Source organism: Babylonia areolata, chromosome 26, assembly GCF_041734735.1.
Source record: "Babylonia areolata isolate BAREFJ2019XMU chromosome 26, ASM4173473v1, whole genome shotgun sequence".
Taxonomy (NCBI): domain Eukaryota; kingdom Metazoa; phylum Mollusca; class Gastropoda; order Neogastropoda; family Buccinidae; genus Babylonia; species Babylonia areolata.
In genome coordinates this window covers 1,773,739-1,786,003 of record NC_134901.1, presented here as the reverse complement: position 1 = coordinate 1,786,003, position 12,265 = coordinate 1,773,739, and positions in this window count along the sequence as shown.

The window sequence follows — 12,265 nt, the reverse complement described above, 5'->3', positions numbered from 1 at the left end:
GTTGTTATTGTGTGCCACATTACATTATTATTTCAGTAAGATTTTATATTTAAAAAAAAAAAAAAAAAAAAAGAGAGAAAAAGCCCCACTCTCCCTCTATCCCATTTACCACCAGGTATTACCCTGCACACACACACACACACACACACATGTGAGACTAGAAAGACCCATGAAGACTATACAGTAGACCTTCAATCGCCAAATCTAGTACGCTACAAAAATATCGAGAGTCATTGCGCATGCACTTCATCAACCTTCCGTGTTCGGAAGATTAGCGAAGGAAGTGTTCAGGAACGCCAGCGCACAAGTATGGGAAGGGACACAACCCATAATCGGTGACTCGGGAAAGAACATGGTTGTCGCGCATGGTTTATTAATCTCGTCATGACCTGCGTGACACACATTACATAATTACTACATAATATATAATTTCATTCGTTAATTTAATGCACAAGTCATCTGGTCGTCATGCATCCTGATGGCATTACGGGGAACATCGCTAAGATAATTCTGCATCACAGTGTGTGTGTGTGTGTTTGGGGGGAGGAGGGGAGTGTGTGTGTGTGTGTGTGTGTGTGTGTGTGCGCTGAGGAAGTAGGGTGTGCATGGATACATAGTGACACACTCTATCTCCATGATCATCAAAATTGAGAACTGCTCTTGTTATTGTCGTCGGTAACATCTGAATTGTTAAAGCATTTACTGATAAATGACATTGCACTCTCACAGATTTACACACGCACGCACGCACACACACACACACACACACACACGCACGCGCACTTGTCACACACACAAACACGCACACACACACATGCACACACACACACACACACACACACACACACACACACACTAGCTCGAACGGCGTACTACAGGACATAGCCCATACAAACTTTGATTGTACTGACAAGCATTTCAGCACGTGAAGCAGAAGTCAGAGGCCATGATGCAGTGAAATCAACAACGTGCATTTTACATGGCGCCAGTCCTGCCGCTCTGGGCGTATTTGTGGTGAGAAAAACGGTTACAGGAATATAACGTGGATTTGTTTTTTTTTCTAATTGCAGTTTGTATTACCTTCATATTTTTCCCCATCGGCACTGTGTGTTTTCACGAGCTGTTCTGTCTGCCATCATAATGCTGCTGTATTTTATGGATGTGTACTGTTTCACGAATCGAGGCGTAAAGAACACACTGTAATTAGGAGTGGGGGTGTGTGCGTCGTATAAGTACTACTCTTCATCATCTTCTGTTTATCATTACCATCAGTAGTAGCAGTATTTGTAGTAGTGTTATTGATAGTAGTAGCAGTAGTACTGAATAGTAGTACTGAGTAATAGTAGTAGCAGCAGTAATGCTGTTAAGGTGAAGTTATTCGTGTTGATGGTCTGTTCGGTACGGGCGCACACAAACACACACACACATGACACACACACGCACGCACGCACATAAGGTACACCCGCATCGAAAAAAGAAAACGAAAAAAAGTAAATATGTATGTATGTCAGTATACAAGAATTTTCGATGAATGAATAAATAGAGAAAACATGAAAAATAATCAGAGAAAAGAAACATGTCCAGTCGGTGAATATCGGTAAAAATGTCGGTCATAATGTCGGTTAAGATTCTGGTTAAAATGAAATAAGATCAAGTAAAATAAATAAGTAATAAGAAATAGGGAAGGGGGGCGGGGATGTAAACGTCTCCCGCTGTCACGAAATAGACTTGAAGCTAGAGAAAAGATATCGGTTAATAACACAATAATTCTAATGAAAAAAAATTAATAGATTTTTTTAAAGCTGAGGATAGGAAAAACCAAGCAGCCATGTCAGTTCTAACCCCCGTCCTATCTCCTTGTAACATTCTGTTCTAGTTTGATTTTTCTGCTCTGGGTGCTGTTTGCGTTTTAATTTCAGTGTCAAATATGAAACGTCAGTGATGTTACTTAATGCCCCATCAAAGATAAAAAAAGAAAAGAAAAAAGAAAAAAAGAAGTTCAAAATCATTAATTCTTCAACCAGGCATAAAACAGACCCGCCGAATTCAGAGCATTTTTGAAGACCTTCAGTCGTTTACATTTCTGACGACCGATGTTTCACCTCGTGACAGTTCACAAATAGTTTGGGGTTGGGGAAACCTTTTGGTTTTTCTGCATGTTTGTTGGTGAAACCTTTTGGTTTTTCTGCATGTTTGTTGGTGAAACCTTTTGGTTTTTCTGCATGTTTGTTGGTGAAACAAGGAGGAAGGGGGCAGAATGGTTAAGACGCTCAGCTGCCAATGCAGTATCGGCGAGGGTCTGGGTTCGAGTCACGGTCTCGCTCTTTCTCCCAAGTTAGACTGGAAATCAAACTGAGCGTTTTGTTATCCGTGTGCCGTACGCACTGAAAACAACAACAACAACAACAACAACAACAACCCAAAAAACAAAACAAAACACAAAAAAACCCACGGCAACAAAATGTTTGTCCTCTGGCCGCGAAATTCTGCAGAAGAAACCCACCTTGATGTGTACACCAATATATATGCATATATATATATATATATATATATATATATATATATATATATATATGATAGTCAGTCGTGTCCGTCTATGACCATCAGAACAGCAGAGGAGGCAACTGCTGTTCCGACTATTTGGGCTAGAATTTGATTATAATGGAGAGTGTATTGCCCAAGTTACATCCCCACTCTCTCGGCCAAGAGGGTTTTTGGACAATCGGCGTTGGGATGATTCCCAAAGGACAACTAGCCCACAAGGCTGCAGCACTAAGAGCCAGTGCAATTTTGCCTCCTAGTTTGAGAGTCATAGTCCTTCACAAGAGACTAAGCTGTAAATGGTTTCCCATTGACTGAAGAAACCATTGATAATACAGCTCTCACTTTGCTGTTGGCCCAAATGTAAACTTGTGTCAATCTGTGATAAAAGCCGAGTGTTGGGCCTCAAGGCTTAACTAAGCGAGTAGTTGGGTTATACTGCTGGTCAGACATCTGCCTAGCAGGTATGTCCGTGTTGCGTATACGGATTTGTCCGAATGCAATGACGCCTCCTTGAGTGAGAAACTGACGAAACAATTTAATGAATATTTCCCCTCTGAAACGTGCTTTGGGAGAGATGGCCATGACATACTCGTTAACGTGCACTTTCTCCTCAGCTTCACCCCTTGTATTCCGCCGGGGCCAGTACTGGCAACCCTGCCTGTTTCAGAGGATTAGACACCCCGAACACGGAGTATGGTTGTCTTAATGGCGGGGTAAAAACGGTCGTACACGTGAAAGCCCACTCATATATCACATGAGTGAACGTGGGAGTTGTAGCTCACGAACGCAGAAGAAGAACATTAAAATTCAAGACTGTTTTGACACGTGTGGAAGAGTAAAGCAATGTTGTGTGAATAAACATGTCAGCGATGATGAAAGAGCATTCTTACTTCTTCTCTTCATTTTCTTGATTTTTGTCTTTTTCCAAAGCACCTTTCACACAAATACAACAAAAACATACACACTACAAACTAAGGCTTTATTATTGTTATTATTATCATTTGTAGCAGAAGCAGTGGTAAGTGGGATAGAACTTGGATGATTCGTGACATACCCCCCCCCCCGCCCCCACGCCGCCCCCCCCCCTCTCTCTCTCTCTGTCTCTCAAGTCTACCTGCCTGCCCATCTGTCTGTCTGCCCATCTGTCTGCCCATCTGTCTGTCTGCCCATCTGTCTGCCCATCTGCCTGCCCATCTGTCTGCCTGCCCATCTGTCTGCCTGCCCATCTGTCTGTCTGCCCATCTGTCTGCCCATCTGTCTGCCTGCCCATCTGTCTGCCTGCCCATCTGTCTGCCCATCTGTCTGTCTGCCCATCTGTCTGCCTGCCCATCTGTCTGTCTGCCCATCTGTCTGCCTGCCCATCTGTCTGTCTGTCTGCTCATCTGTCTGTCTGCCCATCCCCCTATATACTTCTATGCCTGTATGTGCGTGTATGCCTGTGTGCCAGTCAGCTGTGTCTATACATCTTTTATCCAAACGTATATATATATATATGTTCTGTCAGTATATCTCTATGTCTGTATGTCTCCACGTATTCCTCTGTCTGCCTTTCTCTGTGTGTGTGCGCGCGCGTGAACACACACACACACACACACACACACACACACACATATTATTTATATGTCTATCCATCTCTATGTCTATCTCTTTTTCTCAGTATTTGTTCATGTCTCTCGTGTCTTTCTATCCACCTGTCTGTCTGTCTGTCTGTCTCTTCTCTCTCTTCCTATCCATGTACCTGTCGTTCGGACGGTCTGCCACTCAGTCTACCTGTCTACCAGGCCGCTAACTGCGGGACCTCATTCATTGCCCTCGCCCATTAAAAAGACATACAGTTTTGATGAGGGAGCCAGAGTCCTTGCAACCAACCCCCCTCCACCCCCCTTCCCCGCCACTCCTGTGGAATCCTTTGAAGTGGAAAGAAGGCTGTGGCGGGGATGCAGAAGACACACCCTGCAGCGAACAGAACCCAGGTGTTCGGATTACCTGCCAGAGCTGGTTCCGTTCGTTTGGCTAGCTTGCCAGGTGTGCGCTGCTGGTTTACTCTACCCAACGGCACATCGTCATCATCATCAGCAGCAGCAGCAGCAGCATTATCATCAGCATCATCATTATTATCATCATCAGCAGCAGCAGCATCATTATCATCATCATTATCATCATCATCATCAGCAGTAGTAGCAGCAGTAGTAGCAGTAGTAGAGGATAGTGAACGCAATGGTTGTGATACATGTGCTCAGACAGTGGTAGTAAGCATTGCAACTGCGGGTTTTCAAAAGTGGATGTTCACATATTTGTTGAATGACATAAAGCATTAAGCGTGCAGTACACTGAAAAATATCTAATGATCAAATTTGGGGCAGGTTTTCTTTTTCCTGAATAATGTTTGTTGATGTTCGTCAGCGTTTGTTCAGAACAGATCTCCTTTACTGCATGCTAGAAGTGAATGCTCAAGTACTGAAGCTGCCATTTCAGATTTTTCAAAAATAACTTTTTAATTTGGTAGTTGTGTTTCTTATTCTGAAACTGTATTTTCTAAAATTCTTGATAAAGGCACAGTGTTTTTTTTTTCTTTTTTCTTTTTTCAAAACACACATTTTCATTGCTTGATAATTTCTTAATGAATACGCTGTGTTTTATTACTTGCTTGTGTGTATCATTCCGCTGAGCTTGGTACGTTTCACCTTGGGCCGTGAGAGAGCAGCAGGGGAAGAAACTCCCCGCTTCAAAAGGAAGTGCACTCATTCCCCCAGCCCCTCTTCACAATCATCACCACCATGCACACATCCACACTGGCCGTGTATGTATGTGGTGGTGTTGTTTTTTTTTTTTTTTCGCCATTGTTGAATAAAATGGCTTTAAAAAAAAAAGAAAAAAAAAAAGAAGAAAGATATGCTTCACCTTTTCATCTTCTGGTCCAACGTTCACGTTTGTCATGTTGCTGTGTGCATTAGAGTCGACAGTGGGCTGAGAATGAGAGATGGTATACAGGCTGTGGGTGACAAGCCAGTGGATACACGACTGACTGGTTCCAATGGGATGATACAGAGATCCGTGAGATGCATCTTTATAACCTGCAGCTTTGTATTGTGACTCAGTGCAGCAGCATCAGTTGTGCCGTGTGCTTCATTTTGCTGCAGGCCATGCGTTTATCGTCAACTAAAAAACAAAAAAAAAAAACCCCACCAGTTTAAAGTTCCAGTAGATGGAGAGCGGGAGCAATACGCATTCATAACTACACAAAGTACATGCGCGCTTACTGTATGCGAGCGCGCGCACACACACACACACACGCGCGCGCGTGCGCGCGCGCGCGTATACTGACGCACACGCACACACACACAGTTTAAATCATATACATAAATGTTTATGTGGGAGCGTTTGACTTGTAGTGAACGCTTTTTGTGCCATTGTGAAGCGCAGGGAGCTTCAAGAATATGTACTGTTGCAAGACACCTTAATGCATAGCTAGCAACTGAACTCGATTCACTCAGTCTTGTTCCCAGTCAGGTGATTTATTTACTGGTCCACCACTGAATATAAATAGGTAAACACAGCTCCTGATAAATATAATAGATTGATTCTGCCCAGACACAACAGGCAGAATTCTTTCTCCCCAACAAGCGATCCAGTCACAGAGAGAGGGAGAGAGAGAGAGAGAGAGAGAACAGCAGCACAGGTAAAACGAAAGGTGCACATGTGCAGTCCCCCTTTCCCACCTGATGATGCTCTCTCTCTCTCTCTCTCTCTCTCCCTCTCTCTCCCTCTCCCCCCTCTCTCTCCCTCTCTCTCCCTCTGTCTCTCTCTCCCTCTCTCTCTCTCTCTCCATCAGTTGCCCCACAGACATCTCTGCAAAGAGCACACACACACACACACACACATTGCCACTCGTGCAATATCTATCTACCTGGCTTTCCCACTTATCCCATGCCGTGCCATGCCATGCCATGCAATGGGGCTTTCTCTCTGTATACCTACCTATCTACTCCACCAATATACCTACCTTCCAGACTCTCTCGTGCTCTCTTACTCTTCCTCGCCCGCGCGTGCTGTGAGTGTGAGAGTGAGTGAGCGAGCGCACACGGTGTGTGTGTGAGAGAGAGAAAGACGCCCGCACGCGCGCTTCCCTTATAAGGTCAGGTGCACACGACGGAGTGAGTGTGTGCTGTCCTCAAAAACGTTGGCACGTGCAATACGTTCCGGTTTTGTTTTTTCTTGTTCTTTTTACTTTTCTTTGGTGGCATGTGTAGTTTTAAATCTCGTCGAACGTGTCAAACGGAATGCGGAAGGATTTAATTTTGGTCCTTGTTTATTGGTTCAAGGCGCGTGCAGTGCGCGTGGTGGTGGTAGGGGTGATGGAATGGCTTGCCGGCTTTTTTGTGGGCTGGCTGACGTGGAATGGGAACTGTGGTGTGTGTGTGTGTGTGTGTGTGTGTGTGTGTGTGTGTGTGTGTGTGTGTGTGTGTGTGTGTGTGTGTGTGTGTGTGTGTGTGTACTGTACTGTACTGTATACAGATATGTGTAGGTGTGGAAATGCCGAACTCTGAGAAGTGGTTGGTGATCGGGTCGGTGGGGGTGGGGTGAGTGAGATGGGGGTGGATGAGGACTTGGGTGGGGTGGGTGGGGGTGGGGTGAGTGAGATGGGGGTGGATGAGGACTTGGTTGGGGTGGGTGGGGGTGGGGTGAGTGAGATGGGGGTGGATGAGGACTTGGTTGGGGTGGGTGGGGGTGAGGTGAGTGAGATGGGGGTGGATGGGAACTTGGTTGGGGTGGTGGGGGTGGGGTGGAGGGTAGGTAGGTACAGGGCCCTTTCGGCAAGTGCCAGCTGTGCTGACTGACGATGACGATACCACGACTGAGAGAGAATTGAAAGACAGGATGCCTTTGTGTCAATGGAGACTGAGAGGAGAGATCAGAAACGATAAGCAAAATGTGCATGCTTTATTCACATTCGCAACATGTACATACTTTTATTCCACCCAGCTCACTGAGGGATATATAAAAATGGAATAAAAAAAAAAGAAGAAGAAATGAAATGAAAGAAAGAAGAGAGGTAGATCTAATACGTGGTGCATGTAAAATGAACACGATCAGAAAATCATAAACGAGAAACACTGACAGCAAAATGAGACACCGAACAACACATAAGACACAAGTGAACACACACACACACACACACACACACACACACACACACTCACACACACACACACACACACACACACACACACACTCACACACACACACACACACACACACACACACACACTCACACACACACACACACACACACACACACACACACACACACACACACACACACACACACACACACTCACACACACTCACACACACACACACACACTCACACACACACACACACTCACACACACACACACACTCACACACACACACACACACACACACACACACACACTCACACACACTCACACACACACACACACACTCACACACACACACACACACTCACACACACACACACACACACTCACACACACACACACACACACTCACACACACACACACACACTCACACACACACACACACACACACACACACACACACACACACACACACACTGATTAACGACATAACGGTAAAAAGTTGAACAGGACAGGAAGGAGGGGGCTTGGAGGTGGAGGGAACAGAGATGGTGAGCGTTGTGGGTGAATCATTGTATTGTATTGCACTGCATTGTAATGTATTCTGTTCTGTCCAGTTCTGTTGTGATACTCTTTTGTTTCAACATTGTATTCTGGGCAGGCCATGTAGTTTGCATGCCAGACCACCGGCTCCCCAAGAAACTGTTGTACAGCGAACTCCAACATGGCAAGCGCTCCCATGGAGGCCAAAAGAAGCGCTTCAAAGACACTCTGATAGCTTCTCTGAAGGCCTTCAACATCAGCCACAACACATGGGAGCTGAATGCAATGGACAGACCAAAGTGGCGTTCAGCTGTCCACAAAGGCGCCAAATCCTGTGAGGCCAACAGAATCGCTGCAGCAGAGCAACGCAGACAGGCCAGGAAAAGCAGTGCCAGCAAGTCCCCGACAGCCGCCACCATCCCCTGTCCACACTGCGTCAGAACCTTCCGGGCGCGGATTGGCCTGACCAGTCATCTGCGCACCCACAGAGCCCAACCCACCCACTCCCAGGATGACTAGATGGTCCTCGTCGATCCCGACGGACGAACCACATTGCACTGCACTGTATTGTATTGTATTCTGTTCTGTTCTATTGTGTTACTCTTTTGTTTCAACAGATTTCTATGTTTAAAACTGAGGATGCTCTACCAAGTGCTACAGTGCAATGCGTTCCATGCTTTTTTAAATTGTTTTTTTCTGCTTGCAATAGAATTATTGTATCTATTTACTATCTGATTTTTTTTTTGGGCAGAATTTTGTCAAGGGCAGTAAACCACCACTCAAGGTTTTGCTGCCCCATCATCTGCACCGTTTCAGTGCCATTACTCCCACGCCGCTCATTTAGATTCCCCCATACACGACCACACCCGGGTTCGTCCGTCACAGTTCCAGCGTCGGCAGTCTACCGGGAACCATCGATGTTAGGTCTCCAGGAGGCCACACAACAGAGGAGACCCTGCACTGCTGCTGAGTCACTTTGGTGGTGTTCAGTGGTGCCTGTTCTGATTCAACTCACTTAGGACACCACCTGCTAAGCCCCCTACTAACGACAAAAATGGCTTAGTCGCGGAGCCAGACTGAGTGAGCGTCGGAGGGGGGACAGTACTGCTGGGGCAGTAGACCACCACTCAAGGTCCAGTGGAGGGAGAACAGTCACCACTCAAGGTCCAGTGGAGGGAGAACAGTCACCACTCAAGGTCCAGTGGAGGGAGAACAGTCACCACTCAAGGTCCAGTGGAGGGAGAACAGTCACCACTCAAGGTCCAGTGGAGGGAGAACAGTCACCACTCAAGGTCCAGTGGAGAGGGAGACAGTACTGCTGGGGCCGTAGACCACCAGTCTACATATTACATCATTGTCAGAATGACAGGTTGCAACAATCGGCAATTGCAGTGCAAAATGGCAACAACAATCCGCATTAATCTACACACAATATTATCAATGTAGCAGAATGACACGACGCATTTGAACATTGCAGTGCGATACAACAACATTCCGCATGAGTACTTCCTACATGCATACAAACAAATACACAAACAAAACAACACAAAACATAAGCATAGAATGATACACAGAATATGGCACTTCCATTCTTAACTCACAGAACACAATGACAACCAGGTATTGTGGATCACAGGGAACATCAGAACTACAACAAATCCATTGACCCAAACGTGATGAACGGTTTTTGTTTTTGTGGAATAACCTCAGGTTTTCTTTAGCACTGTACAATGAAGACTGATTATCTGTGACACTCTAACCTTTCTTGCTATTCCCATACTATGGCTTGCTTTTCTGTTGGATGACACGAAAAGTCACATAATCTGAGATATTAATCCAAACGATCCTTCCAACAGCTGATCACGGGGTGTTAGCCCACGATTTCTCGCACTCCCCCCCGATTCCTCTCAATTTGAGAGAAACTGTGGGATTGCGAGATAGTGTGGTCTTAAGTGGTCGTTCCCCTCCCACGTTTTCTCTCGCGAGAAAGCTTGGGGGTGCCACCAACACATATCTTAGACAAAATGAGGGATGGAAAGTAGGGGAAACATCCAAATGAACGCATTAATACAAACTATTGATTTAAAAAAAAGACAGCGAGAGAGAGAGAGAGAGCGAAAGAGAGAGAGAGAGTCAGACACAGACACAATGAGACAGACAGACAGACACACACACACACACACACACACACACAGGGACAGAGTGACACAGGGTGAGAGGATGGAACTGATTACTGCTCGTGCGTCTGACTGTGAAACCGAAGAAAAGATCAAAACGCAAGAATCAATGTTGGCATATCTGGACAGAGGTTCGTTCTTCTTCTCTTTTTTTGTTTTGTTTTGCTTCTTCTTCTTCTTCTCTCTCTCTCTCTCTCTCTCTCTCTCTCTCCGTTTTTCTTTCAATCAAGTGAGTGGATCGAGCTCAGACGTAGCATGATATTTCTTTCATGGTTAAAAATACGACGCAAAAGGTTAACTGCCACTTCCTAATCACAGTGAAATTGTTTCCAGTGCTATTTTCTGTTCTTTTTTCACTGAAATAGTAGTTACTCGTTCAGTGCAGGCCACACCAAGAAAAAAAGAAGTACATGTATGTCTGCGTCTGCCGAGACTGACAAACGATTGATTTGACGGAGTCATAATTTTATTCCATTTGTCCACAATTCAGTTTGAAGTCATTGCTTGAACTGAAGTCACCCCAGTGGATAAAAAGATAATAATGTGAAAGGGGGAAGGTATTTACTTACAGACCAAATGATCACCGACAAAACTACTTAGAGGCCTGAACTTTTGCATTTAGCGCGATCTGTTGAAGCGATATTATCATTAATAGATGTTGTAGTCCATTTTTCAGTGGGTTCGACTCTGCTGAGTTATTTTACCCCATTTTCGATACAGATAACTGATAACAGATTACTAATTCAGTCACAAAAGTCAAGTGCTCTCATGTCCACAAAAATCCGTCTGCAATGGCGCGACCACTCAATGCGTTCGAGAGAGCCGCTCTACTCTTTGTGAGTCCCCACCCCAAACGTGCAATGGTAAACTGAAAACTGGCAACCTGAGAAGTGTTCGTGTTCATGATGTGGGTCATCTCTCCGAATCACAATACTGACTTTGGGAGCATGGATGACACGCTCCAAATTAAATTTCTCACTCCATTTACGAAACCATCACGCGACAGTGCGGGACTCGTCTCTTGAAATATTGTCGTCTGCAAAGCACTTCGTCATCGAGGTGTTACCGTCTGCAGAGTGTTGTTCGTTGCTGGGGTGCTGACTGCAAAAGGCGTGTTTCTTGAAACGTACGTTGTCGTCTGCCAAGTACTTTCGTGAGTAAAAGCGTAGTACACAATATCAGTTTGTGAAAAGGGCACAGTGATGGAATTGCTATCTTCAACTTGCTGTGTTTATTGCACAATATCGGGAAACTTTGCAGAATATATATATATTTTTTTTGCACAGCAAAAGTTATCTGTGAGCACAAAAACCAAATGGACATACCCTCGAATTCATTCATTCTGTGATTTAAAAAAAATTCAAACTGATTTTGCATCAGGCGTACGGTGATTATTATTATTATTATTATTATTTATTTTTTTTTTTTACATTTTCTGATATGAAAAACTCAGCAGTCAGCTATTTCCTCTCGCTGCGGTTTTTAACTAGTGATTGTGTCGCCGATTTGGAGGTGTCAGTGGTGTGTGAGGTAGGCCAAGGGCGAGAAGTCGGTCCCAAACCCCCTGCCACTCCCAGCACAACCCCGTATCCCCGTCCTCCAACTCACTTCCCAAATCCTCTGCCATGTGGTCAAAACACTGAGTATTGTGAACATGCAAATGAGCAATTAATTACAAATTACATGAATGATAATATTTGTGTCAGAGGTGTAAAGCAAAATCATTTCATGGAAATGCGTGCAGTGTGTCGAATTGAAAAAAAGAAAAAGAAAAAAGCAACAAACAAACAATTGACTAAAAGGTTCCTTGGCCATTTTAATAGTTGGCATTTACCAATCGGCATTGTTAACGAAACGGGGAAGTTTCTAATTGTCTG